The sequence below is a fragment of the Perognathus longimembris genome, chromosome 7, assembly GCF_023159225.1.
Source record: "Perognathus longimembris pacificus isolate PPM17 chromosome 7, ASM2315922v1, whole genome shotgun sequence".
Lineage (NCBI taxonomy): Eukaryota > Metazoa > Chordata > Mammalia > Rodentia > Heteromyidae > Perognathus > Perognathus longimembris.
Genome location: NC_063167.1, coordinates 42,438,429 through 42,454,611, shown reverse-complemented (window position 1 = coordinate 42,454,611; position 16,183 = coordinate 42,438,429).

Genomic DNA, 16,183 nt, shown 5'->3' with positions numbered 1-16,183 from the left:
GATACCACTGTTTGTGTATCTCTGTTTCATACGTAATATGGCTGAGGGATATCTCCAGTACTGGAATTCAGGGACTAAATTTTTAGATAAAGTAAGTCAAGCAGAACTTATTTGAGCACTAAAGAAGATACAAATGGGGGAAGTACTCAGAACCAGCAGAGGCTCAGAGGCTCAGAGGCCTGCTGTGCAGCAAGCAGTATGGGCAGTGAGTTTTACAGGGCGAAGTGGCACATGTCTGTAATTCCAGCCACTCAGGAGGCTCAGACTAGGAGGACTATAATTCAAAGCCAAAAAGTTGCAAAAAAGCTAGGAGGACCTCATTTTAACCAACAGACTAGGCCTAGCCATGTGGGGAGAGGGCATAAAAGGGTAATAGGAATGCTGTCTGAGGCCAGCCTTGGGAAATAAAATTCAAAACCCTATTTAAAAAATAAAGTAGGGCTAGGGATGTGGCTTAGTGGTAGAGGGTTTGCCGAGCATGTGTGAAGCCCTGGGTTCGATTCCTCAGCACCACATAAAGAGAAAAAGCCAGAAATGATGCTGTAGCTCAAGAGGTAGAGTGCTAACCTTGAGGAAAAGGAAGCCAGGGACAGTGCTTAGGCTCTGGTCCCATGCCCCAGGATTGGGGGTGGGGGAGAAAAATAAAGGTTGAGATTGTGGCTCAAGTGGTAGAGCACCTTCCTAAGAAACTCCAGGCCTTAAGTTCAAAGCCCAGTAAAGAGGAAGGAAGGAAGAAAGGAAAGAAGGAAGGAAGGGAGAGAAAGAAAGAAAAGGAAGAAAAAGAAAAGAGAAGAATGAAACCTTCCCTTCCTCCCCCTCCAAGAAGTATAACATCTTATACCTTTCTTCCTACACTGGGCTTTCCTGCAGAGTATGAAAGGCTACCTGACAAATATCTCTTCCAGGCTTTCCCATACTAGCCCCTAACTTCCCTGGATGCCTGTAATAAAACCTTCCATTTGCAAGTTCAACCCCTGCCAAATTCTGGGCTAATACAAACTAGACCTGGAAGACATTAGTAGCTTCTCCCCAGTAAACAGTGCTTCCTGGAAAGGTTCATTATTTACACCCTTGGGTCCATTACTGACGTACTAGTTCTCAGGAAGGATTTAGCTCCAGGAATGTCTAATGAAACATTGGGTTACAGTAACTCATTGAGCCTTGTTGCAAAAGGATCCTGGGTCTGCTCCCCAATCTGCATAGAGCCTGGCCAGAAGTGAGTGTTCCTGGGCCTCAGAACTGCCCACATCCACATCCTCAGAGCCTGGTACTAAGGTTAGTTTGGCTTCTAACATAATCACTTTGAGGAATTTGGCAATAGATTACCCTGGATTATCTGGGTACCCACAAGAGAATCACTAGAATCTTTGTGCCAGAATGAGGACACACGAGTGTCAGAGAAAGAAGATGACTGAAGCAAAGATAAGAGCCACCAGCAGCCATGCTGCTGGCTTTGAGGATGGAGGAAGGGGCCCTGAGCCAAGGCATGTTGGTGGCCTGGAGGAGCTAGGAAACAGGTCATCCTCTAGAGCCTCCAGAAGAGCATAGCTCTGCAGATACCTTCTTGTTAGCCTGTAACAGCCTTTACAGTAGGACTCATTACATACAGTGCTGTGATATTTTAAAAATGTGTTGTTTCCAACCACTAAATTTATGCTTCTTTGTTTGAGCATCAGTTGGAAATACATTTAATATGTTCTAAGTAAACTTATTTTTTTTAAAAGGGGGCTTGGGACTAGTACTGGGACTTAAACTCAGGGACTTGCAACCTCTCTGGTGCTCTACCGCTTGTGCCACACCTCCCATGGCATTTTGCTGGTTAATTGGGGATAAAGAATCTTGGGTTTATCTGCCTGTTCTGAGTTGGAGCAGGCATCTTCAGAGCTCAGCCTCCTGAGTGAGCCACCTGTGCCTGGCTATAAATCTGCCATGTTATAACTTATTTTCTGCATTCTTTCTCTATTTCTCATTCATTTGTTTTTCCTTTTTTGCCTTCTGAGCATTATTTGAACTTTAAAAAAATCTTTTTTTTCTTAATTTATAATGCTTTTGAGCATTTCACCCCATCATCATTACCACTTGGAATAAAGAATTGAAAGCACACTTTCATCTGTCCTGCTTTTAAAATACAACTATCACTGTATCTTATCTGAGTACATTGGAAACTGTATATACTGGTATTAGAATTAGGAAAGTGAAAGGGAATACCAAAATCGAGAGACACAGGATAAAAAGACAAACGACTACAAAAGCAATACTTGCAAAACTGTTTGGTGTAAACCAACTGAACAACTCATGGGGGGAGAGGGAAAGGGGGAGGCCTGGGGGGGGAATGAGGGAGGAGGTAACAAACAGTACAAGAAATGTATCCAATGCCTAACCTATGAAACTGTAACCTCTCTGTACATCACTTTGACACTAAATAAGAAAAAAAAATCATTTCAGAAAAAGAAAATACAACTGTCTCAAGTATTTCCTCTTCATGCAGAACTACTGCACCTTAGAGTGTGAAAACTTTGCTTCAACTACAAAATACAATGTAAGAAGGGGAAGATAGTTTGCCAACCTCAACAAATATTTAATCATTTTTGCTCTTATGCCTTAAAAGTCCTCAGCATTTTGGGTGATCATTTTTGTTGCTGTTTTTCTGTTTGGGGATTTTACTTTAGTCCTTTAAGGCTGGGCTTGCTGGCAGTACATTTTATTTTCCTTCATCTGAGAATATCTTTTTCCCCTTTTAATTATGAAGGATGCATTGTTAAAGTCTTTTTCTTTAAATACTTGAAAGCTTTTCTGCCATTTCTTTCTGGCCTTCATGGTTTTGGATGAAATGTCATCTGTGTACCAACTGATGCTCCTTTAGAGGCATTCTGTTCCTCTGGCTGGTGTATGTGTGTGTGTGCTCGCTGGTAGTGAGGCTTGAACTCAGGGCCTGGGTACTGTCCCTTAGCTTTTTAACTCAAGGCTGGAACTCTACCAATGGAATCACAGCTCCATTTTCTGTTTTCTTTTTCAGATTAATTGGAGATAAAAAAAAAATCTCTTAGATTTGTCTGCCCTGGTTGGCTTAGTCCTCAGATCTCAGCCTCCTGAGTAGCTAGTATTACAGGTGTGAGCTACCAGCACCTGGTTCCCTTTGGCTAGTTTAATATTTTCCTTATCTTGGTCAGAGGAGGCATGAGGGTGGAAGCAGAAGTGAGAGCATTGTCTGTCCTGCTTTGGTGGTGGAAGGAAGCATGAGCCAAGGAATGTAACCTCCAGAAGGAACCAGGAAAAGCCAAGAAACAGACGCTCTCCCCAGCCTCCTATTATGTCTCCTGCAGCTCAGTGAGACTCACTTAGAATTTCTCTGTTCCCCCAAACTCTAAGAAAATTAGTGCAAATTGTTTGAAGATGTTAACATGGGTGATTTGGCAGAGTTATCAATAGGAAACAAATACTGTCCTTCATTCACTTTATATGTGGCCCCTATCCAGATTCTACCCTTGGGCGCTAAATGTGCTGTTGGGCAAGATACATCATTTCTCCATGTTGCAGTTTCCTTATATAAATTGAAGATGAAGTAACAACATCAAAGTACTCATTAGAACATTTCTACTCAAGATTCACATCCATTTCCAAAACTGTTTTTATTATTTAAGCTAAACTTTTTATAAGGAAGCCAGGCACTGTTCCTGTAATCCAAGCTACTTGAGAAGTGGAGATCACGGTCCAAAGCCAGTTCAGGCAATACATTTGAGAGAAACCATATCAACCAACAAAAAGCTGGGTGTGATGCTATGTGCCTGTCATTCCTGCTACAACAGGAAGTACAGATAGGAGGATCACAATCCAGGCTGGCCTGGCATAAACATTAGACCTTATTTGAAAAATAATAAAGCCTGGAAGTGTGGCTCAAGTGGTAGAATACCTACCTACTCAACAAGCTTAAGACCTTCATTTCAAATCCTCATACAGTACTGCCAAAGACATTATTAAATGTTTTGTAAAGGACAATTTTATTACTGTATATGATTTTGGTACACTGGATATTGTATATATGCTTACCTGAACTAGGGAAGGGAAAGAAAAATGAGGGAGGGTGTAATAAATATGACAAGAAATGTACTCACTACCTTATAATGTAACTGTACCCCCTCTGTATATCACCTTGTCAATATAATTTTAATAAAAAGAAAGAAAAAAAGAACAATTTTATGTTCATACCAAGACAGCCATAAATTCAGAGGTTTTCTTTAGCTCTTTGCACCCCTCATACTGGCACAGCCTTTTCTGCTATCAGTCTCTCCCACCAGAGTGGTACATAGTGTCTGATCAACCTAAATTGACATTCTATAATCACCAAGCCTGTAATATACATTAGAGCTCACCTTTAGTATTATACTATATTCTATCGCTTTGAACAAATATATAATGTCAGGTGTCCACCATTATAGACCATATAGTATCGTACAGAATAGTCCACTCTCTTCTGAATCTCCTATATTTTATTTGTTCTCTCCTCCCTGTCCCACCATCTCCCACCGGTCTCCTACCTGTCTTTCTACTTTTGCCTCTTCTAGATATATCAAATAGTTGGAATCACACCGTTTGTAGCTTTTCTAGATTGGCTTCATTCACTGAGTTATAAACATCTAAATGTCTTCCATTTCTTCTGATGACTTCCATTTCTTTTTAGTGCCAACTAGTACTCCATTATTCTGGATGTACCACAATGTATTTACTACAGAAGGACATCTTGATCATTTCCAAGTTTTGGCAGTTAGTAGTAAAACTGCTATAAACATCCATGTGCAGGTTCTGATATGGACATAAGTTTCTAACTTGCTTTTAGGTAAACACCAAGGCAAGCAATTGCTAAATCATATGGTGAGAATATGTTTAGTTTTGTAAGAAACTGCCTAGCTGCCTCCCAAGGTGGCTGTACCGTTTGTATTCCCACCAATAAAATGTTGAGTACCTGTATTCTTTGCCAGAATTTGGTGATATTCAGATTTGGGCCATTTGTATAGGTAGATGGGGGTGTTTCTTTGCCACTTTGATTTACATTTCCTTGATGTGATGCATTGCAAATTGTCACGTGCCAATTTGTCATCTTTATATCTTCTTTGGTAAAATGTCTGTTATAACCTTTGGCCCATTGTTTTTCTTGAGGCTTTTGGTTTCTTTGTGTTCTGAGACAAGGCCGGTCTTGAACTTGTGGTTGCAAATGGTCCTTTTGTCTCAGCCTCCCGAGTAGTTGCAGTTACAGGCTAAGTTCTAGCAATATGGACTCACCAACAAGGCTTTATTTAACACATGGGCCTTTGGGCACCACTTATCCAAAGTACAGTCGAGTATGAATAAAGGAAAGCAAGGAAGAGCAGTGTAACAGACATTTATGTACTCAGCCCTGCTATGGAATATGCTAGCAATTTGCATATTTGATTCAGATTTTTCTTATTAGTAATTACTAATCTCTCTGGATGTTTCATCTCTTCGCTGCTGAAAATGAGTCTAATAATGCTATATTAGTGGAAGTTTTATGAAGATTTAATCAAATAGCAAGTATAAACAAATACCTCCCCCTACCTTTCAACACGTTCCCCTTTCCCTCTAAGTTTGTTTATTTACTTATTTGAGACAAGGCCTCATTCTTTGGCTCTCAGTCTGGCCTTGAGTTCATGTAGCTTACACTGTGTTCATACTCATAATTCTTGAGCCTGGCACTGGTGCCTCACAGTGTAATCCTAGTTAAAGTTCCAAGCCAGCCTGGGAAGGAAAATCTGAGACTTTTTCAAAAAATGTTTAATTTTTAAAAATTTTTTGCCAGTCTTGGGGTTTGAACTCAGGTCCTGAGCACTGTCCCTGGCTTCTTTTTGCTCAAGGCTAGCACTCTACCACTTGAGCCACAGCACCACTTCTGGCATTTTCTATATATGTGGTGCTAAGGAATCGAACCCAGGGCTTCGTGCATGCTAGGCAAGTACTCTACCCCTAAGCCACATTCCCTGCCCTGGGACTTTTTTTTTTCAACTGTATTTTTTTTTTTTTTGTCTTTTCTTTTTTGGTACTGGGGATTGAACCCAGGATGTTTTACTTGCCAGGCAAGCACTTTACCACTGAGCTACATCCCAGCCTTGTGAGACTTATTTGGAGTAAAGTATAAGAAATACCTGGAAGTAGAACTGTAGCTCAAGTGGTAGAGTGCTAGCCTTGAACCCAAAAGTGCAAGGACAGTGCTCAGGCCCTGAGTTCAAGCCCCAGGACTGGCACAAAAAGAAAAAAAAAACCAACTCATAAGCTTGACTTCCAAGCTCAGTTCTTACCTTATTTTGCAAAAAAAAAAAAAAAAAAAAAAAAAAAAAGACTGGCTAGGTGTCAATGGCTCATGCCTGTAATCCTATATATACTCAGGAGACTGAGATCTAAGGATTGCAGTTCAAAGCCAGCTGGGCAGGAAAACCTGAGAGTCTTATCTCCAAATAACTACCAAGAAGCCTAAAGTGGAGCTATGGCTCAAGTCATAGAGCATTAGCCTTGAGCAAAAAAAGCTAAGAGATAGCACCCAGGACCTGAGTTCAAGCCTCAGGACTGACACAAGGGGAAAAAAAGAAAGAAATGAAAAGACTATAGATATAACCAAAGCTCTACTTCTCTAAAATCTTTATATTTTTCTATCGGTAATCAGTAAAGTTGGTCTGAAAATTTTTCTTTCTTCCTTCCTTCTTCCCTTCCTTTCTTTCTTCCTTCCTTCCTTCCTCCCTCCCTCCCTCCCTCCCTCCCATCCTCCCTCCCTCCCTTCTTTCCTTCCTTCTTTCCTTCCTTCCTTCCTTCCTTCCTTCCTTCCTTCCTTCCTTCCTTCCTTCCTTCCTTCCTTCCTTCCTCTCTTTTTTCTTTCTTTCTCTCTATTTCTTTCTATCTTTCTTTCTTTTTCTTTCTTTCTTTGTGATCTAGCTATTTAGCCCAAGCTGGCCTTGAACTTGCAGTCTTCCTGCCTCACCTTTCCTAGTGCTAGGACTACAGGCATGTGCACCTATGCCTGGCCAGTGAGAGTTGTTTTACTCACTTGCCTCTCTCATTAGGCAGTTGATACCTTAAGGGAAGGCAGGAGTGTGTGATTTCTCTATTTCTGGGGCCTTGCACTGGGCTTATTAGTGCTGAGTGAATGAATGAATGAATGAATGAACACAACTGCCTTGATGGATGGCCTTTTCCTTGCCACCTTCTAAAGCTCCTTGCACTTACTTCAGCAGCACTGGTGTCCTTGGTACTTGGATGGACACTTGCTCCTTCTCAGAGAAGGGCTGAGATTATTATGGGAACAAAAAGGAACAGAGGATACATCATACATTTTGGAATCACATTTACGGGGTCTATGCCTTTCAGCAATTACTAATCTCTCTGGATGTTTAATTTCCTCTTTTGTAAAAGGGAGACTAATAATGCTCATTTAGTGGAGGTTTTGTGAGGATTCAATAAAATAACAAGTGTGAATATTCCTTTTGTGATGGAATAGGTGCTCGATAAATGTTACCATTCCCATAGAAATAATTGAGCATTTTATCTTCTGTTTTGTCTTCCTCTGTCATTTCCCCTTTGTAGGCATTATTGATTATTTTCCTTCCCTATTTCCATACTTCTTTGCACCAGCTGTTCCTTTGCTCATTTTGTTTCCCAGCCTAGAAGGGACCTCTACAATGCATTCACAGTCTAACCAAGAACACAGCAAGGGCCAGCTCCATCTGGACCTGAGTTACCCAGTTTTCTTGGCCTCTTCTCCTTATTAAATGTAGGTCAATGATCACTCAGCATCTATGATGTACCTTCTCTGACAGCACTGGTGCTAGCTGGGTCCTTGTTCTATGTGCTATTTTGAAGGCCTAGACTGACTCTGTAGGTCCTTAGTATTTTTCCAGACTTTTCAGCACTTGCATGAGAAAGGATAGGGCGTGGAGTCAGATGACCTGAGTTTAAATACTTATGGTACTTGCTAACTGTGTGGTCTTGATCAAGTTACTCACTTTAGTTTTCATAGCTATAGATTCAGAGTACTAACAACCCTGACTTTACAGGATAGTTCTGTAAAGCATCCATATGTGCTTTTCCCTAAGTACTCAAAACATACTATTTATCATTCTGGTTATTTTCTATTAGCACTATTTTTGCCTTAATAATTCCAGTGCTCATCATATTTCTTATTATTTCCTACTGCTGTTATAAAAATTACATAGATTTCCCTTGCTTTATAAAAGTAGAATTTATTATTTTTAAGGTCTGGGTGTTAGGAGTCTAGATTTGGCTTCACTAGGCTAAAATAGTTCAGGCCTCTGTGGCTCATGTCCATACTCCTAGCTATTCGGGAGGCTGGGATGTAGAGGTTTATAGGTTAAGGCTAACTCAGGCAGAAAAGTTCATGAGCTGGGTAATAGTTTAACAGGTTCTGGGAATGAAGCTGTAGACACCTTTGCAGGGCATTTATCCTTCTTATAATGCTAATTTGTGAAACTCATTCATTCAACAAGAAACCCTACTTACCTACTCTGCATCAGGACTTACTTTAGTCCCTGGAATTGTAAACAAAAATAAAAATAGTATCTGGCTCTCACATTGTTTTTAGCCTGGTAGGGAAACTTTGTTAACAGTGAACCAATTCTGTGATACTATTTACCAGACTATGGAGAGGAAATGAGAACATCTCCCATTAATATATCATAGTTGTTTAAGCCTCAGTGTTCTGTTTGATGGAGAAGCAAAAGTAGAAGCAAAAGTATAATGGCGGGGGTGGGGGGGAATGTGTGCGCGCATGTGCGTGCACCAGCTCTGGGAGCTTGAACTTGGGGCTTGGGTACTGTTCCTTAGCTCTATTGATCAAGGCTAGTGCTTTACAAGTTGAGCTGTAGCTCTACTTCTGGCTTTTTGTAGTTTTAATTGGAGGTAATAATCTCTCAGACTTTTCCTGCCTGGGCTGGCTTTGAATCTTGATCCTCAGACCCCAGCCTCTTGAATAGTTAGGATAATAGGCATGAGCCTCTGGTACCTGGCCAGTGTAGTATTAGGAGTGGCAATTCATGTCAATTACATTGAGCTATTGTTAAAATTTCATCCCCAATAAAAATCTCAACCAAAACCAGAAGTGATGGGAAATGTAGCAGGACAGTTTTTATCGCCTATTTTCTAGTTAGCATGAAGCTTGCACCTGTGTGGGAAGGAATGCAAGACTACTTTGGGTATCAGCTACTCCATGGGTGATTCTACTGACCTTCCACCCATAAGAAGAGACCCAGAGATTTCTTTTGTCTTTATTTTTCTGAGATCTGTTCACTCAAAGTTCAATTGTCAGGAGAATCCGAGGCATCATGCCATTCTATTAATAGGAAATAGTAATTAAAGAGAAAAAATTCAAGAATGTGAAATACCTGATAGAATGAACCCAGTAATGAGAAATACCTACCAGAGGTCATACAAGATATGGGCCTTGATGAACAAGGCAAAATTCAGGAAAAGAGAACAATCCCCAAATAACATTGTTAAGTGTTAAGTCAATCATGTCTTTATTTCTGTTCCCTTCTCCAAAAGAAAAAAAATACTCTTCTCTGGACCCTGTATTTCTTATCTAATAATGCCACTTGATTCTTTGGACTCAGACTTTCTGCTCAGACATTTCACCTCTAGTCCTCCTCCTCTCTGGCCACCAAGAAGTTGGCTTGGAATATTGGGGAAACAGAAGCCTGATGCTATGAAGTGTATTTATTTTTTTGTTGTTGTTCAAGGCTTGGGCTTATTTATTCCTTGTCTTCTTTAGCTCAGGAAAAGACTGCTGCTGGCTAGAATGGCTTCTTAAAATGCAAGAAGCACATCTTTGCTGCCCTTTGGTTTATTTGTTCATTTCTAGGGTGGGATCTTTGTGGTAAATCACTTTGGTTTGTAGAGATCACAGGGCCTCATCCTGTGAAGGTGACACTGACATTCTCTCATTCAATCAGTATTTACTGGGTACTTATTGTGTGCGGGACAGGTACAGTGGAGCAGGAAGTAACAACACCTGCTGTGCTTCAGCATATGCATGCTCTGTGATCCTTTGAACTTGCCTAAGTAGTGTTCCACTCAGAGGCTTTCAGGATGGACAGAGGTGTCTTCTGTGCCAGCTCCAGTGTCTTGTGTATAGCAGTATGTCCAAAAGGATTGTGAGGCTGAGCTCGAGCATGATGGGCCTGAGTGTTGGGATCAATAAGCAGTGCTGTCTATGAGTATGAAAGGGGACGGGGTGACATATGTGTCATGTAGATGTTCATTTACTCATTAAAATCTTCCCGAATTCCAACCATGAAAGCATATGTGCATGTAAATGCAATGCAAGGCGGTACGTGGTGACTGCCAATGGGGGACCACAGACACTGGGTGCCAGAAAAGCAGAGTGAAATTGCTCTGCAAGAGTCAGAGAAGGCATCCAAGAAGAGCTGTGACACGAACAGGTGTCAAAGTTGGATCAGGAATGTCAAACCACTGAGCCTTATGAAATAAAGGGATTCATTATACCAGTTAGATTTTGCATAATTGTGAGAGGATCTGGGAAAGCCCCAGGAAAGGGAGCTGAAGGATTGGAAATAAAAAAAAAATCACTAACTAGCTTTGGCCCTGCTGGATCATTCATTCATTCATTCATTCATTCATTTTGTGCCAGTACTTGAACTGAGGACTTTGAGTGCTGTCCCTTAGCTTTCTTTTGTTCGAGGCTGATGTTCTATTACATGAGAGACAGACTCCCTTCTGGCTTTCTTGGTAGTTAACTGGAGATAAGAACTTCATGGATTTTCCTACCTGGCTTTGACTGGCAATCTTCAGGTATTAGCCTCCTGAGTAGCTGGGATTAAAGGTGTGAGCTGCCACTGCTGGATGACATTGGAGCTTGCAAGGGAAATGGAGGAAGCCATGTGTACATAGCTGCTAACATGTACCTTGAGGAGAACTGATGGAGAAGCCCATAGAAGGCTGTTTGCTCTGCCGCTCAGGCAAACGGAGTGGGTGGTAACATGGACTTCAGTTGGGAAGAACAACTGGCCTGGGACTAGGGGAGAACAAGGACTTGTTGAAACCCATTAGCACCTCTGCTTCTGTCAGTCACATTCAATAAAGATTTTTTACCTTCCAGGAAGTTGGAAAATTTTCTCTTCCTGTAACCGTACAGGAAGAGATGTTAAATAGTTCAAGGTCCTCACACCTACAAGACAAGTTTGCATAAGAGAAGAAAGAATGAACATAGCCTGTGAGTAGGGTAGGTGAGAAATGGCTCTGAGGTAGGAATGAGGAAGTTAATGTTTACGAAATATAAGTAGATGTCTGCCTGAGTGGAATGGGAAGCTCATGCTTGCGGGGCTGGGAATATGGCTTAGTGGTAGAGTGCTCGCCTAGCATGCATGAAGCCCTGGGTTCGATTCCTCAGTACCACATAAACAGAAAAAGCTAGAAGTGGGGCTGTGGCTCAAGTGCTAGAGCACTAGCCTTGAACACAAAGAAGCTCAGGGACAGAGCCCAGGCCCTGAGTTTAAGCCCCGGGACTGGCAAAAAAAAAAGCAGGTTCATGCTGGGCCACAGTAGGAGATGAGGTTGGAACAAAAGGTTGGAACCACTATTTAATCACTCAACTTCTTTAACCATTCATATATTGACTATTTGTATTACAACTATTTATATATTACTACTAGGTGCTGTGCTAGGAGCTAGGGGAGAATGACAAAAAGAGCCGAGTGAAAGGCTTTGAATGTTATACTAAATTCAAAGCATTTGTTCAGTTTTCAGTCCATCTATTGAGAAATAACTGGCTCACTGGCCATTTGAATTTCTGCATTAATTCAGCTCAAGTGACATTGAAGTATGCTATCATTTTCTTCTTGACCTGTTTACCATGATTGCCAGCTGGGAATACTGGTCAGTGTGCAGATACTGAGTCACTCCTTTCTGTGCTGATTTTCTGGAATGATTTGTGTCCACATTTTCATTTGTACCCTGATGTCCTCATTCCAAAGCCAAAGTCCTTTATAAGCCAAACATTATGTAGATTAAATTGCCTAACGACCTATACCCCTGCCAAATTTTTGTGGAAACATGATACTTCAGAAGTCTGTAGAAATGCTGATGCATAGTTCACATAGTAGATATGCAGCCATCTCGGTAGTTTGGGAATGACTTAGAGACTCTCCCAGGTGAGTCAGGAGGAGTATTTGATAACAAGACAGGTGTCTGAAAGAGAGCACCCAGTCTCAGATACAACTGAGGATAAGATGTCTGTGGAAAGAAATGTGCCAAGAGCAAAGAGAGACCTTTAGATTCTCTGTCTCTCTCTCTCATTCTGTGTGTGTATGTGTGTGTGGTGTGTGTATGTGTGTGTGTATGTGACAGAGAGAGAGAGAGAGAGAGAGAGAGAGAGAGAGAACTCACAGCCTGCGTGCTGTTCCCTAGTGCTTTTTGCTGAGGTTTTTCTGCCCAGATTGGTTTCAAATCAAGATCCTCAGATCTCAGCCTTCTGAGGAGCTAGGATTACAGGCATGAGCACCTGACACCTTTGGAGTCTTTAGGCTGCACTGCTTATGGTCACTTCCTCTAGATTGTAAGGTCCTTTTCTACATGCCAAGCTTTCCCTGTGAGGGCCTTGGTGCTGGATAATGATTATTAGATGCTGCCATTTCTTCAGTGGAAGTATATAAGCCATGGAATGAGGATCTCAGTGCACAGCATATGTTGGTGTGGATGGGAGAGAAAGTACTTCTTTACAAGGTAACAACTGAACCCACATCATGGACAATCCAGCCTTGGAGGGCTTTGCATAGGGATCAGTGGCATTTCCTTCTTGCTTTTCTATTTTCCTACTTTCTGTTGCCTGGCCCTGTTGCACCTTGTCTGTCAACTAAATACACGCACTTGATACATTCTGTATCCCTCCATACACAGCACCTGATGTCTCTCTGCTGCAGGTAGAAATAGATTTCCAAATTCATGTGCCAACTACAGACCAGTGTTGAATTGAACCCTCGTAATAGCTTTGTGAGGGGACTGTAGGCAGGGAGACTTGCCCAGCTACTTAATGGCAGAACTCAAGACTGGCTTGAGTTTTTCTGCCCTGTTTCATAATGAACACAACAGTGTTCTCCATGAGTCAGAGTTTTGGCTTTTGAACCAGACTTTCACATTTATTTTCTTTTGGATCCATTTAAATTAGTTTTGGAGCAGAGCCCCCATGACGTTGTGTTGCAAGGGACAGAGAAGTACAGGATCCCCAAGTATCCAGGCCTGTGGCCAATGGCTGCCTTTTCTACAGTGGATTTCCAAGCTGAATGTGACAAATGGGCAGAATCGCATAACTATTCCAGCTCTCCGCTTCCCTAGTTTGATTACATTGTACTGGATGGCATTAGGAACTCAGTGCAAGGTGCATCAAGTTGAATTATGCAATTTGCTGATATGCAATTAACCAGAGTAGCAACACATTCAATCTAATGGGGGCCAGACAGAGACTGCATAATTCTTGGGAGCGCAAGCTGATTATGCAGTTAAGTGATATGCACTTAAGAGAAGTGCATCACATCTATCTGATCCTATTCCTCAGGGCACTTTACCTCTGCCTTTCTGCTTTTATGGTCCAACATATTCTAACTTGAATTTGCTTCAGATGAGAAGTCTGTAGTTCATATGTGGATTTGGGATTCATTTCTTTTTAAAGCCTACCATATATTCATGTATGGATATACATACATATATGTGTATATATACATCTATATGGTGAACAGAGTGAAAGGAAAGCCATGAAAGGAAAGCAGTGTGACTCACCATACATAGTAGGCTCCCAAAAGGAGTCTTAACCTTTAAAAATCTCAACTTTTGTCAGGTTGTGGTGGTTCCCACCTATAATGCCAGCTACTCAGGAGGTGAAGATGTGAGGTTCAGGGTTCAAAGCTAGTCCAGGCAGGAAAGTCTGTGAGACCCTTATCTCCAATTAACTATCAAAAAGCTGGAAATGGAGCTGTGGCTCAAAGCTCAAGAACAATAACCAGAATAAAAACTAGCTCAAGAACAATAACACACACACATACACACACACACAGAGACACAACTCTTCACTACATAAGTGGGTAGGCAAATGAGAAAGGAGAGGGGAAATTTTGGGGTTTGGCTCTCCTGTCTTAGAGATGGAGGGAACAGCCCTGAAATTGTGTAATTTAGGATGCTTAGTGGGTTTTTGTTGGGGGGGGGGGGAGAGTGGTTATGAAGAAGTAATGTTTCAAATGTAAATGTGAGGCTCATGAAAAGATTTCTTTTTAAAAGCAAAGGCCTTTTGCACTCAGTATTTTTTTTTAACTTGGAAATGGATATTATAGAAAGGAGGCCCTTTTACGAGAAATTCCAATTAAATGACAGTTCATAGTGTATAGCCTGTTTTAAGTTACTCTGATGATGATGGATTGTTAATTTAATTTGGCAGGTTTTACTGTTTCACTGCATATTTGCTGCTTGCCCTGGATTGACCTAAATCCTTTGGGGGGGGGACCCTAAGAAAGATAAAATATGGTTGCTTAGCTTCAGCTGCTTTGAAAGGTCATGCCCCATGCATACAAAGTAATTGAAGAACAATGAAACAGAGTATAATATTAGGTGTCAAAATGGGTTGTTAAGGAGAGTAAGAGAGAGAAGAAATCAGAGGAAGAGAATGGGCTGGGCTATTTCACCGCTAGAGGGAGACAGGAGAAGGAAGTTGTACTTCCCATTCATTAAATTAACCAGACGACTCTAAAGGTATTATCATTCCCAATTTACAGATGAAGAAACTGAGGCTGTAGGATATGAAGGAACCTGCCCTGGAAAACAGATCTAGAATCAGGTGTGTCTGATTCAGAATTCCTCCTTGGAATTCCTCTCATGGAAGAGGCCTTGACCTATAAGACTGTGGAACAGTCTTGAAACATCTGTGGAGATGTCCATCATGGATGTCCAGCCTATTGTCCAGAACAACCTCAAGGCTCAGGTGAGGATTGTGCTCTCAGTTTAGGGGGCAACTCCTTCTTATGGAAGGGCAGCTGGTCTTACAGGTATAGCTTTTCCTGGCTTAAACAAATTTCTGCAAATTCAGCAAAACCAAATCTAATTTTTCATTTGGGCATTGGTGGCTTATACCTGTAATCCTAGCTACATACACAATAGGCTGAGATCTGAGGATCAGAGTTCAAAGCCAGCCCAGGCAGAAAAAAACCCTGAGATGCTAATCTCCCACTAACTAGCAAGAAGCTGGAAAGTAGAGGTGTGGCTCAATTGGTAGAGTGCCAGCTTTGGGCAAAGAGCTTGAGGCCCTGAGCTTGAGGCTCAGTACCAGCATATGTGCACAAAAGGTGATTTGTCAAAGAACAGATGAACTCAGCTTTTGCAGTAGGTATAGAAAAAGAGAATGATTAAGGTTCCTGGGGTCACCTAACCATCAAATTCCCTTTCTCTAAAGGGGAGCCTGCTCATGGCCCACTAGGAATAGAGAGCCAAGTGTGACTGGGATCAGCTGGAACTGGTTGGTTCTTGTCTTTTAGATTTGAATGAGAAGCGCTTCAAGGCCACTGCAATTTATCCTCTACCTGTATTAGTTTTCTACTGGTGGCTAACAAATTGTCATCAGTTTATCAGCTTAAAACACACTCACCCATCATCTCATGGAGTCTGTGATTCTGAAGTACATGCATGGCTTGTCTAGTTCCCCAGCTCAGAATCTCACAAGAACTGTAATCATATATTAGCCCGGGCTGCATTCTCATTTGCAGGTGTGACTGGTGAATCACAGACTCTGAGATAATCTCTATCCTTACAATCTCCCTGTGATGTCTCATTGTAATTTCAGTAAAATCCAGATTCTTATCATTCTGTGACTTGTCTCTTGCTAACTTCTGATTTTATCTCTTACCATTCCCTTTCAGCATATCTCACCATGCTGGCTTACTTCCATTCCCTCAAATATAACATAAATAGAAACATCTATGGTGGTAAAGAAATAATATAATACCTCTAAAAAATAACATTTCTTACTGTCCAAAAATATCTTCTCACCTCCCTCCCTTCCTGCCTCTTTCTATCCTTCTTTCCTCCCTCCTTCTTGGTTTTAAACTCTCAACTATGTAGCAGTTTGTTTGGCAACATAATACTTCCTTTTCCTTTTCTGCTCATCTTCCCCCAT